A 24,938-nucleotide genomic window follows, 5' to 3' on the forward strand; every position below is an offset into this window, starting at 1 on the left:
ATAAATATTAAGGAGTGTCTAATACCACAGGAAATATAAAGAGTGCTAAGGAGAATAAAGGACACTGCCACTTGACGGGTCCATCTTTCGAGAGGCCTTCAAATATCCATGATGAGCCACTAATTTCTCTTGACAACTCTTACTACAGTTAAGCCAGAATAAGTTTAAGATGATCCTCTATAGCGAAAGAAGAACTACAGCGCTGGGAACTTGATCAGACTTGATCTTCGTTCAATTTTCTAAGATTGTTGTAATTGTTGTTTCCTTGATAAAAATCTAAATTAATTTGAACATCTAGAAAAGTGTTTGGGGAGTGGCCTTTCAAGCTGAACGAAGTACTTCTATAACAAGAACAGAAACAGCAAAAAAAAAATCAGAGGAAAAGAAGGGAGAACGGAAAAGGAAAATGTATATAATCAGAATACTAAAACGAGCACGCGAAAAAGTAAAGAAAAAAATATTAAGAAAAGAAGAGTAAAAGGGAAAATACAAAAACAAAAACAACATATACAAACCGAAGAACAAAACAGACACCGAAAACTTGTATGAAAAAATTAAAGGAAAAATTGAGGAAGAAAAAAGCCAAAATAAAGCAAAATATTAAGTGAAAAGTTTATATATAAAAGAAGGAGAAAACAAAAAATGGAAGAGCAAAAACAAAATAAAAGAAAATGTTTTAAGTAGTAATATATATAAAAAAAGAAACTTGAAAAAAAAATTGAAAAGAACGAATGAAAAGAAAGAGGCTAAAAAGGGAGATTAGAAACAAAGCTAAAACACAAAATTGGAAAAACTAAGGAGTTGTTATGGAAAAGAAAATACAGAAAGTAAAAAAATTAAATATGTATGTAAAAAACAAAAAAAAAAAAAGGAAAATGCAAAAAATAAATGAAAAATTAAAAGAAAACAGATGAAAGAAAGTGAAAGTAAAATATAAGAAAATGTATATATAAAATAAGAAAACAAATGCAACCAAAGAAAAATAAAAGATTAGGAAGAGGAAAGAAATAACTACAAAAAGTAGAATAAAAACAAATGGGAAAGGAAAAATAAAGGAACTAAAAAAATAATAAATATTCACGAATAAAAAATGTAAATTATAAGAAAAATTAGACAATAAAAAACAATAGAAAACGTAAAAATGCAGAAAAAAGAGGGGGAATGGGAAAAGCATTAAAGAGATGAAGGAAAACAAGTAAAGGTGTCTAAGTTCGGGTGTAACCGAATATTATATACTCAGCGTGAGCTTTAATTGTACATTTCATTTCAGATAAATTACTTTTCTACATAACACGTGGCACCGCCCATTTAAAAAAAATGTCTCCCCATTTCCTCTTACAATAAAACTTGATAAGTGAGATATCATTTATTCAAAACTATTTTTTGCTAAGTTATAGCTTATTATTCTAGTCTGCGACCCTTTTATAAAGATCTTTTTTGCAATGATAAAGCTCATTTTATTCGTCCACGACCCTTAAAAAAATCTTTTATATAAAAGTAGGCATGGTTCTTAACCGATTTCGTTAATTTTTCTCCAATGCATTCCTTATAGTAAAGGCAACCTCTCTGCCGAATTTTGCTACGATAGGTTTAACGATTTTTGGTTTATGATTAATAATATTTGTAAAATCGATTTTATCACAAGTGGGCGGTGCCACGCCCATATTAAAAAATGTTTCCAAGTTTTTATCAGAAGTGTCAATATCAGTCCACACGTCAAATTTCAACGTTCTAGGTGTATTATTTACTACATAATCAGGTTTTTTGTGTTTTCAGATTTTCAATACCAATCTATTCTGGGTCCAGATAAGCAGGTGTACCAAATTTGGTGAAGATATCTCAATATTTACTCAAGTTATCGTGTTAACGGACAGACGGACGGACGGGCATTGCTCAATCAAATTTTTTTTGATACTGATGATTTTGATATATGGAAGTCTATATCTATTTCGATTCCTTTATACCTGTAAAACCAACCGTTACCCAATCAAATTTAATATACTCTGTGTGCAAAATTTTATATGAAAAAAAAAATTTTTATATGAAAAAATAAAAAAGAAAAGAAAATAGTAGTAAGAAAAAACCAAAATGAGATCGAAAATAAAGAAAAATCGTAAATTACTTTGTTTGACATTCCCAAGTGCTCATGGTTTATTAACAATTGTTTTTGTTTTTATCGGCTTATTGATAAATCATTCAAGGTTCGAATCGAGCTCAAGGCCAGAACAATAATGTATAGCTAAATGGTTAGCGCAGCATGCCTAAAGCGTACTGATGATGAAGGCTTAGCACCCTTCGAAATCGATCTATCTGCGCAGCTATGGCAGGTTGTCTGAAAAATTTTCTACTTGCTATTCCAAAAACAAAATACTATTTTACAAATTTAGAAAAATTAAAAAATAACAATAATTATCATTAGAAAAAAATTATTGTTCTGGCCTTGAGCTCGATTCGAACCTTGAATGAAAAATCGTAAATACAAAAAAAAAGTCAATAAACAAAAAAATATTTTAAAGGAAAGTGAATAGGAAAAGAAAGAGAAAAAGGAAGATAAAACCCAAAACAAAAACAAAAAATATGAGGAAAAAAGGAAACACAAAAGTTGAGAAATTAGGAGAAAAAAGAAAAATCAAAATAAAACAATGAGGTAAAGTGGGAAAAGAAAAAAGGATAGTACATATAGTTAAATAAAGCGAAAAGGAAACAGAAACGAGAATCGAAAATCAACAAATAAAAAAAATAAATTTAAGTAACGTAAGAAAAATAAGGAGAAGGAAATATAAAGAATTAAAAAGAAATTCAAAGTAAAAAATAAATAAAAAGAAATGAAGTTGGAAATCGGGAAGGCGATAATAGTAAAGACAGAAAAAGAGAAAGAAGTAACATGAAATATTATGAAAATTAGAAAGAAAAGGGAAAATTAAAATGAACAAAAAACAAAAAAAAATAAAACCACAAACATATTAAGTGAAAAGAATAGAAGGGCAATATAAAATAGATGATGGTTAAGAATAAAAAAATTAAAAGTACATAGAAAAATGAATAAGTAAAAGAAAAAGTATCTAGAAGCTAGAAAAATTTGTAAACGAAAATTTCGGCGATAAAAAACATATAAAACTTAAAATATAGAAAAAGGTAGTTCAAAAGAAATCCGAGAACAATAAAAAAATTTACAAACTAAGAGAAGAAAAATGCAAAACAAAAATAGTTTTAGTGCGCACATAAAGGCCAAAATGGTCAACAAATAAAGATTCTTAGAATACGTCCTTGGTAAGGCATGCCTGGGTTAAGTTCCACAGACCCAAAGGCTAGATGAGGTAGAAAACCCGTCGCTACGGCAGTCAGGCTAGTACAAGACGGTGATATTACTGAAGCATGCCGGATTCAAAGCAAGAAAGGAATGCCCCTTATCACAAAACTTGCCAAGAACCAAAATAACTTTAAATTAAAAAACTCGTTACCCAAAGTACATGAGAAAATCTGATACCGATGCATAATTTTTCTATAATGAAGGTTTTAGATTGACGATTTTATGCGAATTTAGAAAGAAATGCATTCATATGGCAGGGCAGTACAATTTATATACTTTTATTTTAAGTTCTGTGCTAGATCATAATTTTTTATTTACTTCTCCATAAAAAAATGGTCCATAAGCATGAACCACCTTAGTGTTCATCTAAGTGTATATGTACATAGTATACTTTCTGTCCAGCGTGTGTGTCAAGGTTGCTGTGCTGCTATTTTTTGTTGTATTTGTTTTACAAATATTTAGTAACTAATGGTTTTCTTAAATTTTCGTATTTTTACTAACTTGGCGTTTTAGTATTTTATAGTAGCGTTCGAGTGTCACTGGAAATCTAAGGATTAACACATAAAATATGTATATGTGTATATATGTGTATACTAGCAGTGTTATTTAAGCTTCCGATGCGATAGTAAGCAATTTGTTTTGGAAACCACCTCATCGACGTTTTATGGATACCACCTCAGTGAACCGAAACGTTATAAATGTAAAGCTATCTCATATTAATCAACACAGATAGAGCAGATTACGTAAGCATGGTTCTTGAACACAGTCAATTGTTCATACATTTATATCCAAACAATGTCTGCGGTCTCAATTACATCTCTCTACCTAGCCATCTCTTCTGAAGTCGATGTGATTGGGGAGATTTATAAATTCATAGATGCCCCCAACACAGCAAAAGCTCTTCGATGGTCTGCAACTCCGATTTAGCTAGGTATGCATCACGTTTTTGAAACTGATTTGGGTTACGGAATGAAGGAGAACTTGTATGAATCGCAAGTAAATTTCGGCATTTTTATTAATTTTTATTTCGAGGAACCCTTGTGTGCAATACTCCTGGCAATCCACATAATCCCAACCAACTAGTTCAGCTATCTTAGAAGATAATTTAGTTTTGGGCAGCGGCCCCCACTCCGCAGAAAGGACCAGGTGGAAAACGATTTAAACTCCCTTGGTGTGACCAATTGGCGCCGGTTGGCAGAGAGAAGGAGCGACTGGCGCATATTGTTGGACGGCCATAACCGTTTAAACGACTAAGCGCCAATTAATTAAGTAGGAAAGCACTCCTTAAGAAAAAGAGTTAAACTTGTCACTAAGTAAACGGAAACGAAACGGTAACGGAGGTGGGGATGAAAACATGAACGGATTTGGAGATGTAGACAGAGTCGGGGATGAAGTCAGATATTGAGATAGAAACGGGGACGAATATGGAGATGGTTACGTAGACGGGAATGAAGTCGTATATTATGATGGTGATGGGGACAGAGACGGGGACGGTAGATAAAGATGAAAACGTACATAGACGTAGACATAGACGTAAACGTAGACGTAGACGTAGACGTAAACGTGGAATTAGACGCAGGCGTAAAAATAGACATAGACGCAGATGTAGACGAAGACGGAGACCTGGACGTAGACGGCGAAAGGAACGCAGACAGAGACAGAGATGTAGACCGAGACGGAAAGAGTGACGAAGAAGTAGAAAAGAAGACACCGAGGGAACGAATTACAAAATAGCTAAGGAAAGCAAATAGAGTTAGTGAAAAGTGATGGCCAAGGAAGAAATGTGGGGATAGAAATTGCTTGAAACTCTTTGTGAAAGTTAGTTTAGTCTTCAAGAAAACAATTCAAATATGAGAAAAGGCTATGCAAAAAACACCTTACAAGAAAGACATTTCATTCTACAATGCTTGACTTCATTTAACATTTTTATTATTGCTAAAACGCTGAATCCCTACAATTACCCCTTCCCTGACAACATATTATTTTCTCAGTAATTTGCTTAGAGCTTTCCGCTTTTTTAATTAATTAGCATTCTAAGTTAAAACTGCCATCTCAATCTTGTGTAAGCTCATCAAAGATGCCGTTTGAATATTCTTTCACAACATTTTTTGTGGTTATTTTATTTTATGTTTCTCTTTCTTTATTTTGCATTTATCCAACTAAAAAATTCTTTCACATTTTAATTGCCCACACTCGCCAATTTCTCTCCTCTATTCATTGAATTAATTTCAATTAATGCAATTCCAACTTAACCTTGGCACCTTTTCAAAGAACAGGACGTGGAATTTGAGTCGCCATTTTCTTTTGCTTTTAACTCTTCTTTATTCGTTCGCATTTTTCCACTTCACACTTCAACTTAGTGGCTGAGTGGTCGGAGCTTTTGTGCCGGAAGTCTCTTCTCATGCTTATATTCAGTCGTACCGATACTCGTTGCTCATTGTCTTTCACTTTAAGCTAAGTACAAACTTTGTTGTTACTTGTGGGTGCTTTTAACGTTTTCCTGGCTCGCTGATTTCATGTAATTTTCTTGATTTTCGCATTGAATTTCGTTTTAAATAGAAACAAAACGGGTCGTTTAATTAAAAACTTTTCTAATGTTGAAGGTATTTCGCTTTGTTTGTTGGTGCTTTTGCTGTTGCTGCTAGTTTGGCAGTTTATTTGTTGTGTTCCGTTTACTCACTTTTTTATTACTTTGTTATGTACTAAAAGTTCTTGTTATTGATAATGTTACTTTCACTTTTGCTTAATTATGAAGTTCGTATGCAAAAAAGATAATGAGCGCCATTTTGGAAGCAATTTTCAGCTGAAGTTATCAAGGCTTATGAAATATATTTTGCTACTTGATTATATTAGAATAAGTTGTTCTAAGACTGATTTATTTTGTTTTGTTGATTTCCCAACAGAATGGATAGCTGAAAATAATATTGCAAGGACTTCCCGTCATCCCTTGTCAAATTTGGTTTAGAGATAGGCTGGTTTCGGCGTTGTGTCATCTTCAGTGAACCAGAAATGACACTTCATGAGCAGAAAATTACATTGAAAATGACGCAACGCTGAAACCGGTCAACCTCTAAACCAAGTTTGGCAAGGGATGATGGAAGATCATTCCAATATACTTGTTTTAATATACTTGGTTTAATACATTACCTGGAGCAATCCGTGGGCGCTAATGGATTGCCTGCGGAGCTATTCAAGTACGGCGGGGAGGAGTTGGTAAGGCGCATGCAGCAGCTTCTTAGCAAAATATGGGCGGAAGAGTGGATGCCCAATGGTTGGAATCTAAGTGTTCTTTGCCCAGTCCACAAGAAGAGGGATACTGCAAAATTCACCAACTATTTTGGAATCAGCCTTCTTATTTCGCATATAAGGTCCTTTCAAGTGTATTGTGCGAAAGATTGACGCCCACTGTGAACCGGCTGATTGGACCTTATCAGTGCGGCTTCAGACCTGGTAAATCTACCATCGACCAGATTTTCACAATGCGCCAAATCTTGGAAAAAACCCGTGAAATAGAATCGACACACATCACCCCTTCGTCGACTTTAAAGCCGCCTTCGACAGCACGAAAGGAGCCGCTATGTCTGAATTTGGTTTCCCCGCAAAACTTATACGGCTATGCAAAATGACGTTGAGCAACACCATCAGCTCAGTCAGAATTGGGAAGGACCTCTCCGAGCCGTTCGAAACTAAATGAGGTTTCAGACAGGGTGATCCCCTATCGTGCGATTTCTTTAATTTGATGCTGGAGAAAATTATACTAACTGCAGAACTTAACCGCACTGGAACAATATACTATAAAAGCGTGCAATTACTGGCATATGCTTATGACATTGATATCATCGGCCTAAACACCCGCGCTGTTAGTTCTGCTTACTCCAAACTGGAAAAAGAAGCGGTAAAGATGGTTTGATGGTGAATGAGGACAAAACGAAGTACCTGCTGTCATCGAGGTAGAGGGTGGCCCCCACTCCGTTGGAAGGACCAGGTGGAAAACGATTTAAACTCCCTTGGTGTGACCAATTGGCGCCGGTTGGCGGAGCGAAGGAGAGACTGGCGCGCCTTGTTGGACGGCCAAAACCGTTTAGACGGTTAAGCGCCAATTAAGTAAGTAAGTAAGTAATACATTTCCTTCCGTCGTTTGTCTAAAACCGATAACGAAGGCTTTTTCAACAATGGAATTTGAAATTTCTAAAAGTTTAAGGTATGAAATTTTCCCAATTGGGACCTGAATTTAAACCTTAAGTAGGGTATCTCTGGTCTACTTTTTTTCCAAGTTTAAATTCAGAAAGTTGCAATCCATATTCAGAATTTGCATTTCTAGCTCAGAATTCCCAACTTAAGTTCAGAAAATTTCAAATTAAAAAGCAAAATCATGCTCAAAATTTCAAGTCTAATTGACAAAATGGCACTAATTAATTGCTAATTTAAAATCATAGAGATGCTGAGCAAGTTCAGAAAATCCTTTGGCATCCAGAAAGTCACAGCTCAAGTTCAGAATTGACATTTCAAAAAAATATAGTGCAAACTCAGAACTTTCATTTCACATTCAGAACTTTGCAATTTAAATTCAACATTTCTATTTCAAGTTCAGAAAATTAAAATTTGTAATCATAAAATTAAAAGTAAAACTATAAATTTTCATTTCCCACTCAAAACATTGAAGTTCATGTTCTAGCTCTGTTTTGAACAGTCATATAGCTTCTTGACTTCGCCAGCCTCCTTAAAGAGACTTCGAAACTGATATCTATTTTATTTTTTTTTTTCTCGGACGTTGTGGCAGCGCACTGCCCTCAAGTGGCCCGATGAAACCAGGCTAATCCTGTTTTTGTTTTTTTCTTTGAGAGACAGTGGCTTCTTAAGCGCCGAGATCTAAAACCGCTCAGCTACAGAGAAACTCATCAGCTGAGAAATATAGGTTCACAAATTACAATAGACTAAAAGTATAAATATAATTTTGTAATTATTAAGAGAAGATAGAACCGTTTTTTCTATGGCAAAGAGCGGGTCCGAAACATCAATTATTCTCGAGTGAGAGTTATAATCTTCACAAAAACATAGAAAAGGTTCGTTTAATTGGAAACTGCTTCTGCATTGTTTAAGAATTATAAGTTTATAATGCTTGGAAACTCGGCATGGAACATTCAGGTTTACTTCGTTCAATAGAAATGAGCTTGACATCGATCCATTTAAAAGTCTAGCCATAAATAGTACACCTAGCATTTCTCTACGACTTGCAAGGGTAGGAAGATTTGTTAGTTTTAATCGATTAGTATAAGGAGGAAGATTATACGGAGAGTCCCATTGAAGATTTCTAAAGGCGAAAAGTAAAAACTGTTTTTGAATTGATTCTAGTCTATCCACATGAACTTGATAACGCGGATTCCAAATTATCGATCCATATTTTAATAACGGCCTCACCAATGATGTAAAAAGGGTTTTTGTAACGTAAGGATCACTAAACTCCTTTTCCCATCTTTTCACAAATGCTAAAACTCCTCTCGCTTTATTGACTGTGGCATTAATATGTGGCATTAATATTCACGGCCTGAATATCAACTTTAAAGTCCCGCAGTCACTTTGGTATCCATGTAAAGAACGTCAAAGCTGTGCGAAATCTGTCCCCCGAATTAGGAACATGGCTCATGTATCAGCACCATATCAAACGAACCCTTCTTTAAAAACAGGAGGAGATCGCTAGCCTCCAACTTACTGTGTTGAAGTTGCGTTTTTGGTATCAGTTCCTTTTTTCATACACTGATTCTAGTGTGCTGCGATTGTTATTCACATGACCTTTCCTTCTGAGCTGCCAATTAATAGTTCTTATGCCATCGAACAATTTTCAAAGCTCTGGCCTTATTTTATTTATCACGGCCTTGATCATTTTGTGGATGTGGTGCTGACGCTCCTTCGCGGATCCAGTTACGCCTAAGACTTACGAGTTTATATTTAGATATTGAAACTTCAACAGGTTCAGCACATTATATGACCTCACTTCACACGAGGTCTTCTATTTGGACGCTGGTATCATGAGATCTGCGTTCTGTCGATCATCTCAAATAAGTGTACTATGTTTTAGAGGTTTGAATTATATCTCTTTAACAGTTTAAGGTCACAATAATTTTCGATCTAGAATGACTTCTGACTAAATGATACTGTCACTTAAGCTAAGGTTTTGGTGTAATACAATTCAGTATTTGGACCGACACTAGTGTTCATTGTAAAAAACAGAGCTTCTGACCCTAATTATTGCTTTAAAACCACAAATTTATAAAGCTCTTGCGGATAACTTTTCATTTTTCTCATTTAGGCTGAATAAGTCCGTAGTGTTACCAGAAGTTCATTTAACGACCAAACTGAAAAACTCTTTCCTATGTTATAGAATAAATCCGTCCTCTTAGAAAATATTAGAAGCTTTCTAGGATTTATGCCACCTGGTGCTTCTAGATCTGACAGCTGTATCACTCCTAATAGCTGGAGACTTAGCCTGACAAGCGCAGAGCACGAGCAAAAAATGTGTCCCGAGTAACTGAACCTCGTTGCAATTGTTATCGCTATTCTCTTTGCCACCATTTAGTTTATAGGTGGAGTGTGGAGAAAAGCATACAGTGTAGCCGTCGGGGTCGGGGTAATGCTAAGCATTGAAATCCCCAATTTTATTAGTCAGATCCTTTTTATGTGGATGTTGCTTGCAATGTTATCTGCGTAAGTTTGATTGGTCCCTCATCGAACCACCTGAGCAGCAGTTCATGCAATTTTACATGCTGCCGGTCCGTCTTGGTATGGCTGGATGTATGTAGTTAAGATCATCCATGATCGCCCGTTTGGCGAAGTGGTTGTAAGCCTTGGCAATGTCTTGAAAGACTCCTAAGGCAACTCTTTATTTTCCTGCCCTTTCTCTATGTTAAAAGCCACCCTATGCAGTGCAGTGTCTACCAACTTTTTCGTACGCATGTTGTGTTGTGGAGAGCAGTTTTTCAATTTATGCACACATCTATCAGCCTCTGAAAGGTTTTGGGCAGAAAATAATGGACCTGTAGTCATTGGTATATTTTTGACCGATCTTCCCCATCCTCTGGTAGAATATAAACATGAGCAGTTGTCCGAGATGGCGGTACAGGATTTAGTCTTATGCACCCATCTAATATTTGTTTATTATCTTTAACTAACCAAACATAAATTTAAATTTACAAAATATTGCAGATGCAATATGATTAAAATTTTATTGAGATGAATTTCAAAGGCATGCAACCTTCATTAGTTCATGTAAATTGCAAAAAACAGATTCATAATGCAAAATCATTATTGTAATTAAATTCTAACTCGAATTTATGCCCTTCAATTCCTCACTTATGACATATTTGTGCAAAGTTCATATAGAAACGCATCAAATTCAATGTTAGTTAAAAGAGGAAATTTCCTTCTGAAGTATTTCTCTTACTGGAATAATAATTGAACCAATTCAAAACATTCAATGCAAAAAATACTCAATTAAATTGAAAGTGCGTAGTTTTTTAGGAAAATGCTATTGCAATTTTCTAACACAAAGTTAATGCTGGATTCTGTATACTACTTGCATAAATATACAAATACAGCTACATACATATATGCCAAAGGATTTGTAAGCCTGCGTTTGTATAAATCAACTAATTCTACTGATTTTATACTCAGCGCGCTTGACGGTTGATCGCAACGGCATAAAGGAATCGAGATAAATATAGACTTTATTATATCCAAATGCTCAGGATGAAAAAAGGAATTGATTTAGCTGTGTCTGTCCGTCCGTCTGTGCGCACGATAACTTCAGACAATATTGAGATATCTTCTTGAAATTTGGTATATGGATTCCGTGGCACTCAAATCCCATCGCTATTTAAAATCAGCGAATTCGGATGATACCCACGCCCACTTTTAGGTTAGGTTAGATTATTTGGTAGCTGCCCTGATAAGGATAGCTCACTTGGACAACACGAAGGTCCGTTGTGATACCATATACAGCAAAAATAACGGTGACTGAGATCTAGCTACTTAGAGAATCGTTGAGCAGCAACGATAAAGCTCCGAATGATACCGATCTCAACTTTCGATAAATCCTCGGGAGATCCAAGTGAGTCGCGACCGAAGTACTTTCGCCTAGTTCTGGCAAAAGTTGGGCAATCAAGCATAAAGTGATTTGGTGATTCCACCTCATCATCCTCCGTACAGCTGCATCAGGATGGAGTTTCCAGTATATTGAGACGTACCGCATGGATACCCATGGGACAGTGCCCTGTCAAAACCCCAATGACCATTGATAGGTGAGCCTTAGTGAACCCAATTATTTCAGCAGACCTCCTGCCATCCACTTTCGGCCAGAAAGATCTTGCTACCCTGAAAGATGTGGTGTTCGCCCAACGTTTGCTGAGCCGACTTGAGGCCCAGCTATGGAGAAGCAGTGTCACAGGTGGCCAGCGGAATCCCGAAATCCCTACAGCCATCTTCATCTGGTTCAGTCGTACCGATGCGGGCTTAGGGATCCGCTTGACAGTTACCCGGGATATTACTATGGCCCGGGACCCAGATAATCTTAATTGCAAAATAACTCGTTGCAATCGCAAGCGAGGTCAGGCACTCCCCGACCACCCTCGATCGCACTGTAGTTGAGCTCAAGGCCTTGATAGCCGCTTGGCTATCACAGTATATGTTAAATTCCCTGACAGTAGTAGCACTGGATAGCATTCCATCCACCGCATCCTTAATCGCAGCAACTTCTGCTTGGAATACACTGCAGTGATCAGCCAACTTAAACTTGCGGCTTACATTTAGCTCTTGACAAAAAACCCCCAACCAACCTTTCCGTCCAGCTTCGACCCATCCGTGAACAAGTTAACCGGTCCCATGCCCCATATAATTCCACTTCCCCATTCCTCTCTCGGTGGAATGACTGGGGTGAAGGTTGTATAGGGAGCAGTTATCGGCATACAATAGTCCGTTCTGTCCGAGATAAAGTCGAGTGGTGAGAAGGCTAGAGTGTCCGCAGTCAGAAACCCCATAGCCCATATCGCGAAGCCTGACCGACGACCTTGCCGCGGCCGCCTTTCCCGCAATATCTACTGAATATATGTTCAGCATGACGTTCAGTGCCAAGGTAGGTGTTGTTCTGAGAGCGCCACTGATACCGATCAGCGCCGTCCGTTGCGCGGATATTAACATTTTGGAGGTGCTCGCCGTGTCCAGTGCTTTCCACCAGACCAGCATCCCATATAGCAGAATCGGTTTGACCACCATCTCATAAAGCCAGTGTACTAGTCCTGTCGGGAGTCCCCATCTCTTTCCGATAGCCCCTCTGCAGCAGTGCAAGGCAACGGCGGCCTTCCTGGCACGATCTTTCATATTGAGTCTCCAGGACAGTTTCTTATCCAAAACAAACCCCAAATATTTAACCCTATCAGAAAGTACCCACGGTACCCCTCCAATCGAGGGAGTTCTGAAATCGGGCATCTTATATCTCCTTGTAAAAAGAACCAATTCCGTTTTTCCCGGGTTGACCACCAATCCACATGATTCAGCCCACCTAGCCACAGTATCCAGGTAACCCTGCAGGACATCGCGTAGGGTGCCCAGAAATTTGCCTCTGACTAGGATAGCGAGGTCATCTGCATAGGCAACCACCTGACAACCATTGTCTTCCAGCTCCACAAGAAGTTCGTTGACTACCACAACCCAGAGCGGAGGAGATAGGGCGCCCCCCTATGGCGTGCCCCTGCACGCTTCCTCTTAATTGTGGCCCCTCCCCGCTCCGCTACGACAATTCTGCCCCATATAAGTTTGCTAATAAATTCAACCAGAGCCGCCTTGACTCCTAAACCCACCAGAGCTCTTTCGATTGCCCCCGGTAAGACATTGTTAAAAGCTCCCTCGATGTCTAGAAAGTCACCCAGAGCATACTCTTTGTGTTCTAGGGACCCCTCTATTCGCTTTACAATCGAGTGGAGAGCCGTTTCCGTCGATCTGCCCTTGCAGCATGCATGCTGTGAAGCCGACAGTAACCCCCGAGGTATCCTTTCCCGTAGGTACAGGTCAATCAACCGTTCAAGCGTCTTAAGAAGAAACGGCGAGAGACTGATAGGCCTGAAATCCTTAGGTGATACATGAGACCTTCTGCAGGCCTTTGGAATGAAAATAACCCTAACCGTGTGCCAAGACTTCGGGATAAGTTTTAGCCTGAGGCAGTTAGCGTAGATGATGGCCAACCAGTGGCAGGAAATCCCCAAAGACTTTTCAAGTTGCGCAGGAATAACTCCATCCGGGCACGGAGACTTATAGGGCTTGAATGACCCTATAGCCCAGGTTATTTGACTTTCCCGCCCACTTTTTACATATATAACATTTTGAAAACTCAAAAGTACTGACTAATTAGTAAATAATACACCTAGAATGTTGAAATTTGAAGTGTGGAATGATATTAAGGCTCTTGATAAAAACTAGAAAACAATGTTCAAGTTTCGAAACGAGCTCAAGGTCAGAACAATAATTTTTTGTAATGATTATTGTTTTTTTAATTTTTCTATAATTGAAAAATTTTATTTTGTTTTTGGAATATTAAGTAGAAAATTTTTCAGAAAACTTGCCATAGCTGCACGGATAGATAGATCCATTTCAAAGGGTGCCTTCTTGTTCTGGCCTTGAGCTCGTTTCGAACCTTGAATCCTTTATCAATAGGCCGCTAAAAAAAAATTATTTTTAATAAACCAAGTGTACTTGGAAAATGTCAAACAAAGTAATTGACAATAAACAAATCTAACATTATCAGTGTCTTGCAACAAATGGCGCAACGCTGATTAAATATAGTTGGTAAAGTGGAATAGAAGTAGCAATTTATTAGTCAAACAAACCACCGCTGTATAGCTATATGTTTAGCGCAGCGTGCCTACACTGAAAGAAGTGGTGCTAGTAAAATAAACAAATCGGTTCTGTTGTTCTTGACTTAACGGAGATTCGATGAAATTGCTCGAATTGTGGTTAATTCGACCGAGTTCTTTGTCAAGCGAACAAATTAGTTTAGTCATTCCAAAAGAAGAGAAATTGTCGGTCATAAGTTAACAAAATTTTGTAAAATTGACAGATTCCTAATAAATCTAACTGATTTTTCTGTTAACACAACTGATCTTACAGGCCATTTCAACGGCGATCAACTGTCAATACATAAGCAAATTTCAAAGAGAATTTTTCGCTCACTGCGCTCTCTACTTTGTACTCATGACGATGGTGCCACTTGTTAAAAAAAATACCAAAATAAGAAAACCACCAAACCGAAAAACACACAAAATGGGAAAAAACAAAAAAAAACTAGTTTTTCAGTTATCAATACACAACGAACAAAACCTTTTTTGAATTTACTGTGCAAAAAATTATGAGATACCGTGACACCTGCGAAATGCAAAATTGCGCCCTCTTGTTGCAAGCTTTTATGAATTTTCACTCACGCGAACGAATCTAATAAGATAATAAAAAAACATCCCTTTTTAAGATTGATGTTTACTACAAAATAAAAGTTTGAGTTGTTTTGGAATCGTTTCAACTTATAGTGTTACAAAAATTAAACTAGCCGAATTACATGTAAAGTTACTCCAGTGGTGAATTACTTTCTTGCGTTTTGATTCTTTACTTTTCTATAACTTACAAGTTCTCTTTTTACAATGTTACTTCAAACATTTATACTAAAAGCTTTGTTCGAAACAATCAAGTGTGGCAACTACATGCGAGAGAAGAAATTGAGAATGAGCTGAGCTGCAATTGAAAGAATTGAGAATAAGTTTTGTGACTATTATTTTCATTTCTAAATTCATATGTATATATATGTAGCAAGCATGCGTATTTATGTATTCACATATTTACGTTTTTATGTGGCGGCCGCCGTGGTGTGATGGTAGCGTGCTCCGCCTACCACACCGAAGACCCTGGGTTCACACCCCGAGCAAATCAAAATTTTAGAAACAAGCTTTCTCAATTAGAAGAAAAATTTTCTAAGCGGGGTCGCCCCCCGGCAGTGTTCGGCAAGAACTCCGAGTGTATTTCTGCCATCAAATGCTCTCAGTGAAAACTCATATGCCTTGCAGTTCGTACTCGGCATAAAACAAGCAGGTGCCGTCCCGCCAATTTGTAAGAAAAATTAAAAAGGAGCACGCTGCATATTAGAAGAAAGTTCGGCATAAGATCTCTTCGGAGGTTATCGCGCCTTACATTTATTTATTTATATAGCAACATAGGTACTTTCGTACACAGCTGTCGCAACAACTTTATTTGTTCATTTGACCACTAAAACAGTCAATTAGGAATCAACGATTTGTACGCAGTTGATTCAACATATTGTTGCGATAGATAAAAATTGACAGAAATTTCGGTTGAATTGAACCGTATTTCGGTTGATTTTACCAGTCTTTTTCTTTCAGTGTAAAGCGTACTGATGATGGAGGCGTAGCACTCTTCGAAATGGATCTATATGCGCAGCTATGGCAGGTTGTCTGAAAAATTACTATTCCAAAAACAAAATACAATTTTACAATTATAGAAAAATTTAAAACACAATAATCATTACAAAAAATTATTGTTCTGGCCTTGAGCTCGTTTCGAACCTTGAATGCTTAATTAATAGGCCAATGAAACAAAAAGAATTGTTAGAAAAAAATTAAAAAAATGGGATGACACCGCCCACTTCTGATAAAATCAATTTTACAAATATTATTAATCATAAATCAAAACCCGTTAAACCTATCATTACAAAGTTCGACAGAGAGATCACCTTTTCCATAAAGCATGCTTCGAAGGAAAATTAATGAAATCGGTTGAAAACCACGCCCACTTTTATTTTAAAGATTTTTGAAAGCCTCGTAGACGAATAAATTTAGCTATATCTTTGCAAAAAAGAAATTTACATCAATAGCATTCCTTTTCCCAAGTGGAATTATAAAAAAACAAAACATTTTAATTTTTGTGAATGGGCGTGAGACCGCCCCTTTTGTGCCCAAGCTATTTTCTGTGTTTTGGGCCATGACTCGAAGAAAAATTAATGGATCGCAAAAACATTGGGTGCACATATTTCTTTATAGCAGGCAATATTTCTAGAATAAAAGGACCACGCCCACATTTATATAAAATACACTTAAAGGGGTTGTAGACGAATATAATAAGATATATCGTTGCGAAAAAGACTGCTTTACTTTCTAAATGGAATTGTAAGAAAAATTTGAAAATACTAAAGTTTTTGAGAATGGGCGTGGCACCGCCCCTTTTACGACTAAGCAATTTTCTATGTTGTATGTAGCCAAGACTCGAAGAAAAATTAAAATAACGTAATACAATTGGGATGTATTTTTTATACTTTATAGCAGCAAATATTTCTAGTATAAATGGACAGGATCGGTTAGAGACCAGCCCCATTTTGACATATATAAAAGATGTTTAAAAGGGTCGCAGACTAGAATAATAAGCTATATCTTAGCGAAAATAAGTTTTGTATCAATGATATTTGACTTACCAAATTTTATTTCAAGAGAAACTTGGTATACATTTTTTCTTAATGGGCCCTGCCACGCCCTTATTTCGATCAACACAACATTTCTAGAGCCTCAAAAAAAAAATATTTATTTAATCCCTCGTAACAAAATTCGAAAAAGCGATTTATCTGAAATTAACTGTACAATTGAAACTCAAGCTGAATATATAATGTTCGGTTACCCCCGAACTTAGACACCCTTATTTGTAATGTGTATAAATTTTGCTATGAAAATACATAAAGCGAATTAGCGAATTAATGTTTATTTGAATGGAATGAAAATTCATAGAATACTAAACTAGACATACCCACGATCGATTTATATAATTAACTGCAATTTAAGTTCATATGTACCTAAATGTAGACGTAAATATTTGAAATGTTACAGTAACTGCTTTTTACTTGTATAATGTAGATGCAGATTATACCCTACAGCGAAACGCACTAGCGCAAAAAATCTCATTAAAAGTTGGTCCTGGTTCTTATTCGGTCTCCTTTCTTGCTTTCAACTCATAATTTCAACATTGGTGTATCCTACTTTCGTAGCAATTGCCCATCTTTTGACCTTTTGAACGCATTCTCTACAGGTTTAGTCGTTGGTTGCTCTAAGCTAGCCACAGTCTTTTATTAATAGATTACAATATAATTCCTCAGACTTCAGCGCTATTGGTCCAAAATTTCGCTTCCAACTGTCCGGCTCTGCATACGCTTATGAGGTAGTCATTAAACATGTAGTGCGAAACTGTCGCTTTTTGTGACCTTCTCCCATATTCGTTGAAGGAATACCTTTAAGCAAAGGCTTCGGTATTGAAAAGTGATTTTCTAATTTGGTTGCTTCTCCGTGAAATATTTCATATCCTTACCTGGAAATTTTGTGTTTTGAATGGAAATCGCTTACGCCCACTTATGAACTACTTCCTTCTAGAAGTAACTGACATAACGTTTTTGGAAGCTATTACATATCTGCTCCATTATATACATATCGACTGCTGAATGAAACACCACCTTATTTGGGCTGCTATTTCGAAAACGCTCCATATTAGAATGCGGGGAGGAACGCCCTATCTAAAATTTAGTTTCAAAAACGCCACATCTGACTTAAATTCTATGTATTTTGATACTAGCTGGGGTTTTATGAAAAAAAATCTGAGATACAACTGAGATTTGAAATAGAGTGTTTTTAAAACTAATTCTGAAGTAAGGCGTTATTCGTTATTTTCCCTGATAGGGGAAACGTCAGCCGATATAGGCTGATTTTTCCTCAGCAGTTGATATGTTAATACTAGTATCTAGATATATGTACCTTATACACATTGTAACAAATTTAGTGCAATTCCGCTTATTTGCAACCTTCTGCTAACGTTCGTATCACTAAACTATTGAATAAATAACTCCAATATTCAATAATGCAAAATGGTCTTTATTAGACTACTTTCACAATAACACTACTACTTCTCGCCAGACAGCGTGCTTAAATCAAACTGATTCGTCGTGCCTCAGCTGGTGCTGCTTTTATACTCTTTGGTTTCCTCTTTAACATATTTCTAGGCGTTTCTATTTCTAGAATTTTCTACTTGTTTACCAGCTATCAAATTACCAGCTATAACTGCAGGTGCACGTTATAGCTTCTCATATGCGCGTGTATATGTGAGTGATACTTTCACAGATGATTGCGTACTTTTGGGAGTATCTCGGATATATGCATGTGTTTGTATTCTCCGCTGGTTGTATGGATATATGTATAGACATAATGATTGATTTGTTGATGTGCATACAAGTCATTGCTTAGTATTGGCTTAGCCATGATAGTATCGCTTAGCGTTGCTAACATTCATCACAATATGTTTCACTCAGCAACTCGCTCAATCTATTTACAGCAGCGAACAGAAAAATAGAAGTGGGAATTTCGTTCATATTTCGTCATTTGATTTCTTTTTTTTAATTTCGCTATTTTAAGAACTTTGATTTAATTGTCTATTCATTTCTTTTATTAAATTATAGTACTTTTATTATTTCAGAAAATATATAGGTTGTTTCAGATTTGCTTTCATATAAAAAAAATGTGTGCACTTTGTATAGACTTAGATCTAAAACAAAAAAAAATACTGTCAAAAGTCAATGAAAATTTTAAAAGACTATGATTTGTACTTTCTTAGCCTAAAATCTATTGGACTGCGAAACTGTTTACTCAAAAAGAAGTCCAAATAAAAATTAGAATTTTCGTTAAATTGTTTAGGAAATGTTTCTGAGATTGTTTTGATTAGTTCCACTTACAAAATAAATAGAAGTTTTTCATAAAATATCGATAATAAAAAAAGAAGAATTAGCTGACAAATTTCGATAAAAATTTTCAATGCTATTTTTCTTTTCACTGCTGTATATTTCATCTAGAAACTCTCTAAAAGTAGCGTAATTAAATTTTTTTTTTACGTTTTCAAAAGCTACACTGTCGCAATTTAAAATGTGAGTTTAATTCGCTTCTAAAACACTTGCATGTATACATATCTACACGTACTACATACTTAAAACAAATTAAATAGTTTTAACATTATGTTAAATTCTATTGCTCCCAATTTTAAATCTAATTTAAAACAAACTTAGAATGAAAGAAAGAAAGATTAGAGAGTAAAAATGAAAACGAAATAAAATTAAGTTGCCTTGAACTGCAAGTTGAAATTGTCTTCCCAACTTTGTGTTTAACAATTTTAAAGACTGTAAAAATAAATTGTAAAAAGTTTTTCAAATGTTTAAAGAATTATAAGAAATGCTGTATTTTGTTGAACACCTTTTTGTTTGCTAGCTTAGTAGTTCCTAGAATTTTGTAGCTGACACCAAACTTGTTCGAACTTATAGATCGCTGACACTGTGCAGAAATAGAAAATTTTCAAAAGGTATTTCTATTTTCGTTTTACTATTTCCAACAACAGGGCTCGGGCCAAATACTTATTTAAAAAAAAAAAAACAAAACAGAATACTATCCGACGCCGAATTGAAGATTTGTGAAATATATGAAAGATGGAGGCTCCTGTGGTATGTATGTACCTACCCTGCAGCGAAATGTAGTTCCGAAACAGCACCGACAACATTTTGATGTCCTACGTAATAGGACGTTTTCCCCTTTTGCAGGCCTTTTGAAAGCAATCTTAATTTATTCAGTCGAAAGTGGTTCTAAAATATTCGAAGCCAATGATTAATTAATTTAAAAATATATAACTTAGAGTAAGAGCTGTTGTTGTGAATGTGTAGTCATTAAACCCGTAGCTCGTAACTGTCGCTTTGCGTGACTGTCTCCCCTTTTCTCTGCATAGTTGACACAAAACATAAACATAGTCCAGCGAATTAAACGCAGCTGTTACGCTAGGCTTTGTATGTGAATAGAAATATATTCTCGGCTCTAGCGATATTCTTTGAACGCGCCTATCGAAGCCGAGGAAGATGACAATCCCCACTCCACTGGAAGGAACAGGTTGGAAACAATCTAAGTTCCCTTGGAGCTAAAAACTTGCTCCAGCTAGCTCATCGTGCAACCTTCAGGTATAATTTATTACCAGATATGCCATTCTACACATACCGGCAACTTTGCCACTGAATAATCCCTTATTATACCACCAGTCGCTGGTCGACCATCCACCATAAACTACAAATCAGTACACGGCTCATTATTCACTTTTCTTCTGCGGCCGTTCTGAGCACGAGCCAATTGTTTACCTATCCATACGTAATTTTGAGTCAACAGATTTATCGTAAATCTATCATTGATTCATGATAATCCGCTGGTTAGTTTGGACATCGGATCACCTATATCAACCGATCCCTTGATTTCACTATCCGCATTAATCATCATCTAACAAAAGTCCAACACTCGTCACTTCCGCCATTCTACATCTACCGCTAACATTTAAGTATACGTTAACAAATTTATAAATTCATCGATAACTCACTGCACCGGATGGTTTTGCATCAGCCAAAAATATTAGATCACAAAACTTGGAATCTTATATCGTATGACTCAGTAAGTTTAATGAGTACCAATCATAATTCCACGCAGAAAAGATAAATTTCAATTTTAGAAATTTCTCTAAACCAGCCGTCGTGTTGAAATCATTATAGTTGAGGAATGGGTTGTATGAGATAGATATATAGAAATCTGTTATAAGCGATATAAATTTTTCAATAAATCTCAGAGACGTAATTGACTAGTAATTGCAAGATTCAAGATTCTAGTTATCTACTCAACTCAAGAAAATCATGATGAAAATCCTCTTATCCCAACAATTTATTGCATGAGGTCTACTTCTTAATTTTGTAGTATCTTCCTATCTGGATTTTGATATGGTACGTTCCAAAGAAAAAGTATCATTGAGGTTGACCCTTCTAAGTCAACAAATCAGCTCCTTCCGTGAGAAACAGATACTCGCATGCCAAATAAAAAAAATTCGCTACCAGTGGATTAGTCTGAAAACTGTGTTGGACAAACTTTTAACTGCACTGGCAACTCCACGAAAGGGTTGCGCGCGCTACACAACCACTTGAATCCCTAATGGGATAATGTGTAAGGCTATAAAAATTTCTACTGGGCTGAATTTTTGTTGACCTCTATAAATTCATGCAAATTTCTAGAAGTTACTACCTCTTAATCTTCCTTTACGCCACCGTATCAATATCTTCCTGCTAAACAAGGCATTTACCTGCCGAATCGATCTCACTTTACGGAATCTTTACTGAACAAAACGCTATAAGCGGGCCATATTTAAAACCAATCGAAACTTTAGTATGACTTTAGGAATAGATCGCTCTCTGGTCCTCTAGCTATCCACGAGCTATCAAATAAAAAGCTACTTTGCTATCAAACTTCAATCAAATGGCCCTGACTATCTTAAAAAAGAAAAAAATACGCTGATCCAATCTTCAGACTTTCATGAAGTCATATTGGACCTTTGTAGTTGAAAGGAATCCACGTGCACAAAATCAGCTTAAATTTTTATACACTCTTTTCCTGTTGCAACTATTCGATTTCACACTTGCATTGTGGTACTACTCGTCTAAAACATGGCAGACTAGCTTAAACCAGCTTAGATGAGATCAGCTTAACACCACTTAAACAACTTGCATTGATGCAATCATAAAAAACACATAAAAAGAGGAATTGAAAGGCTCAAGAAAAAAATACAAAATGATAGCGAGGTAAACCAAGTTCTAAGTAAGACGAATAGTCAATGCACTGAGAAGGCATGAGTCCAACAGATAATATGAAATGCGGAAATGCTTTCCTGTCACATTCATGAAAAAAACAAAATTTTCACAATATGTATTAAAGTTTTATTGTGACAACCAATCAATTTTCACACATCGAGATAAATACCGGAAGCTTTGTAAATGCTAGAACAGCGCGAGTAAGCGATGGGTAAATAAGTTAGCAACTTGTGAGCAAAAACGTTCAGATCTAGCCTTTCTACGTGCAAATGTATGAGATATAGAAGGCACAACATGTGAGAAGCACATTGACATTTCCATAATACCGTCTTTTGAACAAATTCAAAACAAAAAAAAAAAAAAAATACTGCTCTCGAACTTGGCACTGGTTCAGTGAAGATTATTTAAGTCAATCTTATTTAAATATATATATTATTAAATATACAAAAACAAAACAATAATAAATAAGTACTTGGCGCGAATCAGCTCCGAAGAGATTTAGACCGAGCTTCATTTCCACTATGATATTCAAGTATCAGTTTTATGTTTTCTATAACTAGAGCTACTTAATTGGAACTCCGAATTAATCAATCTCCCTTTAGTCAATATTTGCAGCCTAAACGCTAATGCTCCTCGTCGATAGGTGCTTTTGTAAACACAATTCCCATATATGTACATATATAGGGTTGTACATGGCGTATGAGTGGTATTTTTGAGACTTGAACGATGCCTGTCATAACGTAAAAATCACGCGTGTGTAAATATAAAGAAATACTAAAATATACAAAAAACTAAAAAAATAATAGATAAAGCAGAAACTGCAAAATTGAAAAAAAACTTAATACAATTTTTTTTGGTTTGAAAATTTAGAAAAAAATGTAATTACTCAAAATATAAAAAAATACTAACAAAGATAAAATAAAATAAAATAAAAAGTTAACAAAAAAAAAAAAACAAAAATACATTTAAAATAGTTAAAAAAAATACTGTTCAAATACCCAATAAGAAAATCCTAAATATATAGAAATAGAAATAATTTTAAGAAATAACCAATGTTTTATTTGCAAAAAAAATTTAAAAAAAACTTACGGAATAAAATAAAAAAATTATTAAAAATTTAACAAAAATTAATCCACATCTTAGTAAAAAAAATTTATCCACAACTTGATATAAACAGTTAAATGTTAAAAAATTAAAAAAAAAAAAAATTATAAAATATATACAGAAAAACATGTCTGCTAAAATATCACGAAAGAGTCACAGCTAACCAATTGAAACAGAAATAACCAAAAAAAACACGTAATACAAAAAAAAAAAATAAAGAAAAATTAAAAATATCACCAAACAATTAATCACTTTTTCAGCTTAATTTAAAATCATATATAAAAGATATCAAATTAAAAAACCAAGAAATTTTTCGAAAATAAAACAAAAAAAATTAAATCTCAATATACCTTATACAACTTGCTTTGTACAGAAAAAAAAAAATTTGAAAACAAAATAAACAAGTAAGGAACGTTAAGTTCGGGTGTAACCGAAAGCTGAAAGCTTTGGAGACAAAATAAACGAAAATCACCATGTAGGAAAATGAACCTAGGGTAACCCTGGAATGTGTTTGTAGGACATGAGTATCAAATGGAAGTTATTAAAAAGTATTTTAGAAGGGAGTGGGCCATAGTTCTATAGGTGGACGCCTTTTCTAGATATCGCCATTAAGGTGGACCAGGGGTGACTCTATAATGTGTTTGTGCGATATGGGCATCAAATGAAAGGTATTAATGAGGGTTTTAAAAGGGTGTGGCCCTTAGTTGTATATGTGAAGGCGTTTTCGAGATATCAACCGAAAGGGTGACCCAGAACATCATCTGTCGGGTACCGCTAATTTATTTATATATGTATTGCCACGAACAGCATTCCTGCCATGATTCCAAGGGCTTTTGATTTCACCCTGCAGAACCTTTGTAATTTTCTTCTACTTAATATGGTAGGTGTCACACCCCTTTTACAAAGTTTTTTCCAAAGTTATATTTTGCGTCGAAAAACCAATCCAATCACCATGTTTCATCCCTTTTTTCGTATTTGGTGTAAAATTATGGCATTTTCATTTTTCGAAATTTTCGATATCGAAAAAGTGGGAGTATTCATAATAGGATTTCGCCCATTTTTAATACCAAGATTAAGTGAGTTCGGATAAGTACGTGAACTAAGTTTAGTAAAGATAGAAGAAGAAGGGCAGTCGGTCGACTGTGTATAAAAACTGGGCGTGGGGTCAACCGATTTCGCCCATTTTCACAGAAAACAGTTACCGGCATAGGAGCTATTACCTTACTGAATTTCACAAGGATTGGTAAATTTTTGTTCGACTTATGGCAATAGAAGTAGTGTAGACAAATTAAATGAAAAAGGGCGCAGCCGCGTCCATATTGAAATTTTCTTTTATTTTTGTATTTTGTTGCACCATATCATTATTGGAGTTGAATTTGGACATAATTTACTTATATACTGTAAAGATATTCAATTTGTTGTTAAAATTGGACCTTTAAATTTTTTTTTTAAAGTGGGTGTGTTCGTTATCCGGTTTTGCTAAGTTTTATTTAAAACATATATAGTAACAGGTGTAACGTTCCTGCTAAATTTCATCATGATATCTTCCACGACTGCCAAATTACAGCTTGCAAAACTCTTAAAGTACCTTCCTTTAAAAGTGGGCGGTGCCTCGCCCATTTTCCAAAATTTTGCTAATTTTCTATTCTGCGTTTTAGGGACAACCCACCTACCAAATTTCATCGCTTTATCCGTCTTTGTTAATGAGTTATCGCATTTTTTAGGTTTTTCGAAATTTTCGAAAAAGTGGGCATGGTTATAGTCCGATTTCGTTCATTTTAAATAGCGATCTGAGAAAAG

The 24,938-nt window shown here is 35.6% G+C and overlaps 1 protein-coding gene across 2 annotated transcripts in view; it reads right to left on the bottom strand.

Moving 5' to 3' along the window:
- dpr20 (defective proboscis extension response 20) overlaps positions 1-24,938 on the bottom strand; it is a 311,446-nt gene that overhangs the window by 181,320 nt on the left and 105,188 nt on the right. The window lies entirely within an intron of this gene.

The sequence above is a fragment of the Eurosta solidaginis genome, chromosome 5 (genome assembly GCF_040869045.1).
Source record: "Eurosta solidaginis isolate ZX-2024a chromosome 5, ASM4086904v1, whole genome shotgun sequence".
Lineage (NCBI taxonomy): Eukaryota > Metazoa > Arthropoda > Insecta > Diptera > Tephritidae > Eurosta > Eurosta solidaginis.